The sequence below is a fragment of the Coturnix japonica genome, chromosome W (genome assembly GCF_054131305.1).
Source record: "Coturnix japonica strain WE chromosome W, WE-NBRP24, whole genome shotgun sequence".
Taxonomy (NCBI): Eukaryota; Metazoa; Chordata; class Aves; order Galliformes; family Phasianidae; genus Coturnix; species Coturnix japonica.
Genome location: NC_140701.1, coordinates 25605380 through 25612556, shown reverse-complemented (window position 1 = coordinate 25612556; position 7177 = coordinate 25605380).

Genomic DNA, 7177 nt, shown 5'->3' with positions numbered 1-7177 from the left:
TTGTGTGACATTCTTCTAAAATTGGTCAGAAATCGATATTTCTGTTGGAAATGTCCTTATTTTGAAGAGGGAAAGAGGTATTCCAATAACAGTGTTTCATATGTTGCTGCAAGGGACCATTTGTAGAGAAAACGATTTCTATTGGGGATGAAAACCACTTTTTTGGGTAGAAAATGCTACTTGTAATGATGAAAAGCTTTGTATTGGTAAGAAACAGAATTTTTGGCAAGATTCAAGAGTGATACCTAAGAGAGAACACATTTTGTTCTGGTGTAAGTAATGATATTAGTGTGAAATACATCGGAAATTTGTCTGAAATGGATAATTCTTATGTTAATGTCATTATTTTGTAGGGGAAGACAGATATTCTGGAATCAATGAGTCATAATTTGTTACAAAGCATCATTTTAAAGAGAATGTGTCTTCTTTTGGGGATGAAAACAAGTAATTTAGGGAGAAATTGCTCTTTGTATGGATGAAAAGCATTAGTTTGGGAAGAAAACCATAGTTTTGCAAGGATGAAGAGTGATACCTAAGAGTGTACTTTTCATTTCTGGTATAAGTATCGATATTCATGTGACCTACTTCTAAAATTTGTCAGAAATCGATATTTCTGTTGGAAATGTCATTCTTTTTTAGATGAAAAGAGTTATTCTCGAAACAGTGTGTCGTATTTGGCTACAAACGATAATTTTGTAGAGAAATCGATTTCTTTTGGTGATGAAAACCACCTTTATGTTTAGAAAATGCTGTTTGTAGAGATGAAAACATTATTTTGGTAAGAAAACCATATTTTTGCAAGGGTAAAGAGTGATACCTAAGAGAGACCTTTTTATTTCTGGTATAAGTATTGATGTTCCTGTGAAATTTTTCTAAAATCTGTCAGAAAAGGGTATATCTGTTGGAAATGTCCTTATTTTGTAGAGGAGAAATGGTATTTCTGTTAGTAACGTCCTCAATTTGTAGAAGAGAAAAGGTATTCTGGAAGCAATGTGTCATATTTTGCTACAAAGCTTCATTTTGTAGAGAAAATGTCTTCTTTTGGGGATGAAAACCAGTATTTCTGGGAAACAACGCTATTTTAAAGGGATAAAAAGCATTATTTTGGTGAGAAAACCATGTTTTTGCAAGGATGAAGAATGATTCTTCGGAGAGAACTTTTTATTTCTGGGATAGGTACTGATATTTGTGTGACATTCTTCTAAAATTGGTCAGAAATCAATATTTCTGTTGGAAATGTCCTTATTTTGAAGAGGGAAAGAGGTATTCCAATAACAGTGTTTCATATGTTGCTGCAAGGGACCATTTGTAGAGAAAACGATTTCTATTGGGGATGAAAACCACTTTTTTGGGTAGAAAATGCTACTTGTAATGATGAAAAGCTTTGTATTGGTAAGAAACAGAATTTTTGGCAAGATTCAAGAGTGATACCTAAGAGAGAACACATTTTGTTCTGGTGTAAGTATTGATATTAGTGTGAAATACATCGGAAATTTGTCTGAAATGGATAATTCTTATGTTAATGTCATTATTTTGTAGGGGAAGACAGATATTCTGGAATCAATGAGTCATAATTTGTTACAAAGCATCATTTTAAAGAGAATGTGTCTTCTTTTGGGGATGAAAACCAGTAATTTAGGGAGAAATTGCTCTTTGTATGGATGAAAAGCATTAGTTTGGGAAGAAAACCATAGTTTTGCAAGGATGAAGAGTGATACCTAAGAGTGTACTGTTCATTTCTGGGATAAGTATCGATATTCATGTGACCTACTTCTAAAATGTGTCAGAAATCGATATTTCTGTTGGAAATGTCATTCTTTCTTAGATGAAAAGAGTTATTCTCGAAACAGTGTGTCATATTTGGCTACAAACGATAATTTTGTAGAGGAATCGATTTCTTTTGGTGATGAAAACCACTTTTACGTTTAGAAAATGCTGTTTGTAGAGATGAAAAACATTATTTTGGTAAGAAAACCATATTTTTGCAAGGGTAAAGAGTGATACCTAAGAGAGACCTTTTTATTACTGGTATAAGTATTGATATTCCTGTGAAATTTTTCTAAACTCTGTCAGAAAAGGATATATCTCTTGGAAATGTCCTTATTTTGTAGAGGAGAAAAGGTATTTCTGTTAGTAATGTCCTCAATTTGTAGAAGAGAAAAGGTATTCTGGAAACAATGAGTCATATTTTGCTACAAAGCTTCATTTTGTAGAGAAAATGTCTTCTTTTGGGGATGAAAACCAGTATTTCTGGGAAACAACGCTATTTTAAAGGGATAAAAAGCATTATTTTGGTGAGAAAACCATGTTTTTGCAAGGATGAAGAATGATTCTTAGGAGAGAACTTTTTATTTCTGGGATAGGTACTGATATTTGTGTGACATTTTTCTAAAATTGGTCAGAAATCGATATTTCTGTTGGAAATGTCCTTATTTTGAAGAGGGAAAGAGGTATTCCAATAACAGTGTTTCATATGTTGCTGCAAGGGACCATTTGTAGAGAAAACGATTTCTATTGGGGATGAAAACCACTTTTTTGGGTAGAAAATGCTACTTGTAATGATGAAAAGCTTTCTATTGGTAAGAAAATGAATTTTTGGCAAGATTCAAGAGTGATACCTAAGAGAGAACACATTTTGTTCTGGTGTAAGTATTGATATTAGTGTGAAATACATCGGAAATTTGTCTGAAATGGATAATTCTTATGTTAATGTCATTATTTTGTAGGGGAAGACAGATATTCTGGAATCAATGAGTCATAATTTGTTACAAAGCATCATTTTAAAGAGAATGTGTCTTCTTTTGGGGATGAAAACCAGTAATTTAGGGAGAAATTGCTCTTTGTAGGGATGAAAAGCATTAGTTTGGGAAGAAAACCATAGTTTTGCAAGGATGAAGAGTGATACCTAAGAGTGTACTTTTCATTTCTGGGATAAGTAATGATATTCATGTGACCTACTTCTAAAATGTGTCAGAAATCGATATTTCTGTTGGAAATGTCATTCTTTTTTAGATGAAAAGAGTTATTCTCGAAACAGTGTGTCGTATTTGGCTACAAACGATAATTTTGTAGAGGAATCGATTTCTTTTGGTGATGAAAACCACTTTTACGTTTAGAAAATGCTGTTTGTAGAGATGAAAAACATTATTTTGGTAAGAAAACCATATTTTTGCAAGGGTAAAGAGTGATACCTAAGAGAGACCTTTTTATTTCTGGTATAAGTATTGATATTCCTGTGAAATTTTTCTAAACTCTGTCAGAAAAGGATATATCTGTTGGAAATGTTCTTATTTTGTAGAGGAGAAAAGGTATTTCTGTTAGTAATGTCCTCAATTTGTAGAAGAGAAAAGGTATTCTGGAAACAATGTGTCATATTTTGCTACAAAGCTTCATTTTGTAGAGAAAATGTCTTCTTTTGGGGATGAAAACCAGTATTTCTGGGAAACAACGCTATTTTAAAGGGATAAAAAGCATTATTTTGGTGAGAAAACCATGTTTTTGCAAGGATGAAGAATGATTCTTAGGAGCAAACTTTTTTTTTCTGGGATAGGTACTGATATTTGTGTGACATTTTTCTAAAATTGGTCAGAAATCGATATTTCTGTTGGAAATGTCCTTCTTTTGAAGAGGGAAAGAGGTATTCCAATAACAGTGTTTCATATGTTGCTGCAAGGGACCATTTGTAGAGAAAACGATTTCTATTGGGGATGAAAACCACTTTTTTGGGTAGAAAATGCTACTTGTAATGATGAAAAGCTTTCTATTGGTAAGAAAATGAATTTTTGGCAAGATTCAAGAGTGATACCTAAGAGTGAGCACATTTTTTTCTGGTGTAAGTATTGATATTAGTGTGAAATACATCGGAAATTTGTCTGAAATGGATAATTCTTATGTTAATGTCATTATTTTGTAGGGGAAGACAGATATTCTGGAATCAATGAGTCATAATTTGTTACAAAGCATCATTTTAAAGAGAATGTGTCTTCTTTTGGGGATGAAAACCAGTAATTTAGGGAGAAATTGCTATTTGTAGGGATGAAAAGCATTAGTTTGGGAAGAAAACCATAGTTTTGCAAGGATGAAGAGTGATACCTAAGAGTGTATTTTTCATTTCTGGGATAAGTAATGATATTCATGTGACCTACTTCTAAAATGTGTCAGAAATCGATATTTCTGTTGGAAATGTCATTCTTTTTTAGATGAAAAGAGTTATTCTGGAAACAATGTGTCGTATTTGGCTACAAACGATAATTTTGTAGAGAAATCGATTTCTTTTGGTGATGAAAACCACTTTTACGTTTAGAAAATGCTGTTTGTAGAGATGAAAAACATTATTTTGGTAAGAAAACCATATTTTTGCAAGGGTAAAGAGTGATACCTAAGAGAGACCTTTTTATTACTGGTATAAGTATTGATATTCCTGTGAAATTTTTCTAAACTCTGTCAGAAAAGGATATATCTGTTGGAAATGTCCTTATTTTGTAGAGGAGAAAAGGTATTTCTGTTAGTAATGTCCTCAATTTGTAGAAGAGAAAAGGTATTCTGGAAACAATGTGTTATATTTTGCTACAAAGCTTCATTTTGTAGAGAAAATGTCTTCTTTTGGGGATGAAAACCAGTATTTCTGGGAAACAACGCTATTTTAAAGGGATAAAAAGCATTATTTTGGTGAGAAAACCATGTTTTTGCAAGGATGAAGAATGATTCTTAGGAGAGAACTTTTTATTTCTGGGATAGGTACTGATATTTGTGTGAGATTCTTCTAAAATTGGTCAGAAATCGATATTTCTGTTGGAAATGTCCTTATTTTGAAGAGGGAAAGAGGTATTCCAATAACAGTGTTTCATATGTTGGTGCAAGGGACCATTTGTAGAGAAAACGATTTCTATTGGGGATGAAAACCACTTTTTTGGGTAGAAAATGCTACTTGTAATGATGAAAAGCTTTCTATTGGTAAGAAAATGAATTTTTGGCAAGATTCAAGAGTGATACCTAAGAGTGAGCACATTTTTTTCTGGTGTAAGTATTGATATTAGTGTGAAATACGTCGGAAATTTGTCTGAAATGGATAATTCTTATGTTAATGTCATTATTTAGTAGGGGAAGACAGATATTCTGGAACCAATGAGTCATAATTTGTTACAAAGCATCATTTTAAAGAGAATGTGTCTTCTTTTGGGGATGAAAACCAGTAATTTAGGGAGAAATTGCTATTTGTATGGATGAAAAGCATTAGTTTGGGAAGAAAACCATAGTTTTGCAAGGATGAAGAGTGATACCTAAGAGTGTACTTTTCATTTCTGGGATAAGTAATGATATTCATGTGACCTACTTCTAAAACGTGTCAGAAATCGATATTTCTGTTGGAAATGTCATTCTTTTTTAGATGAGAAGAGTTATTCTCGAAACAGTGTGTCGTATTTGGCTACAAACGATAATTTTGTAGAGAAATCGATTTCTTTTGGTGATGAAAACCACTTTTACGTTTAGAAAATGCTGTTTGTAGAGATGAAAAACATTATTTTGGTAAGAAAACCATATTTTTGCAGGGTAAAGAGTGATACCTAAGACAGACCTTTTTATTTCTGGTATAAGTATTGATATTCCCGTAAAATTTTTCTAAACTCTGTCAGAAAGGGATATATCTGTTGGAAATGTCCTTATTTTGTAGAGGAGAAAAGGTATTTCTGTTAGTAATGTCCTCAATTTGTAGAAGAGAAAAGGTATTCTGGAAACAATGTGTCATATTTTGCTACAAAGCTTCATTTTGTAGAGAAAATGTCTTCTTTGGGGGATGAAAAGCAGTATTTCTGGGAAAGAACGCTATTTTAAAGGGATAAAAAGCATTATTTTGGTGAGAAAACCATGTTTTTGCAAGGATGAAGAATGATTCTTAGGAGAGAACTTTTTATTTCTGGGATAGGTACTGATATTTGTGTGAGATTCTTCTAAAATTGGTCAGAAATCGATATTTCTGTTGGAAATGTCCTTATTTTGAAGAGGGAAAGAGGTATTCCAATAACAGTGTTTCATATGTTGCTGCAAGGGACCATTTGTAGAGAAAACGATTTCTATTGGGGATGAAAACCACTTTTTTGGGTAGAAAATGCTACTTGTAATGATGAAAAGCTTTCTATTGGTAAGAAAATGAATTTTTGGCAAGATTCAAGAGTGATACCTAAGAGTGAGCACATTTTTTTCTGGTGTAAGTATTGATATTAGTGTGAAATACATCGGAAATTTGTCTGAAATGGATAATTCTTATGTTAATGTCATTATTTTGTAGGGGAAGACAGATATTCTGGAATCAATGAGTCATAATTTGTTACAAAGCATCATTTTAAAGAGAATGTGTCTTCTTTTGGGGATGAAAACCAGTAATTTAGGGAGAAATTGCTATTTGTAGGGATGAAAAGCATTAGTTTGGGAAGAAAACCATAGTTTTGCAAGGATGAAGAGTGATACCTAAGAGTGTATTTTTCATTTCTGGGATAAGTAATGATATTCATGTGACCTACTTCTAAAATGTGTCAGAAATCGATATTTCTGTTGGAAATGTCATTCTTTTTTAGATGAAAAGAGTTATTCTGGAAACAATGTGTCGTATTTGGCTACAAACGATAATTTTGTAGAGAAATCGATTTCTTTTGGTGATGAAAACCACTTTTACGTTTAGAAAATGCTGTTTGTAGAGATGAAAAACATTATTTTGGTAAGAAAACCATATTTTTGCAAGGGTAAAGAGTGATACCTAAGAGAGACCTTTTTATTACTGGTATAAGTATTGATATTCCTGTGAAATTTTTCTAAACTCTGTCAGAAAAGGATATATCTGTTGGAAATGTCCTTATTTTGTAGAGGAGAAAAGGTATTTCTGTTAGTAATGTCCTCAATTTGTAGAAGAGAAAAGGTATTCTGGAAACAATGTGTTATATTTTGCTACAAAGCTTCATTTTGTAGAGAAAATGTCTTCTTTTGGGGATGAAAACCAGTATTTCTGGGAAACAACGCTATTTTAAAGGGATAAAAAGCATTATTTTGGTGAGAAAACCATGTTTTTGCAAGGATGAAGAATGATTCTTAGGAGAGAACTTTTTATTTCTGGGATAGGTACTGATATTTGTGTGAGATTCTTCTAAAATTGGTCAGAAATCGATATTTCTGTTGGAAATGTCCT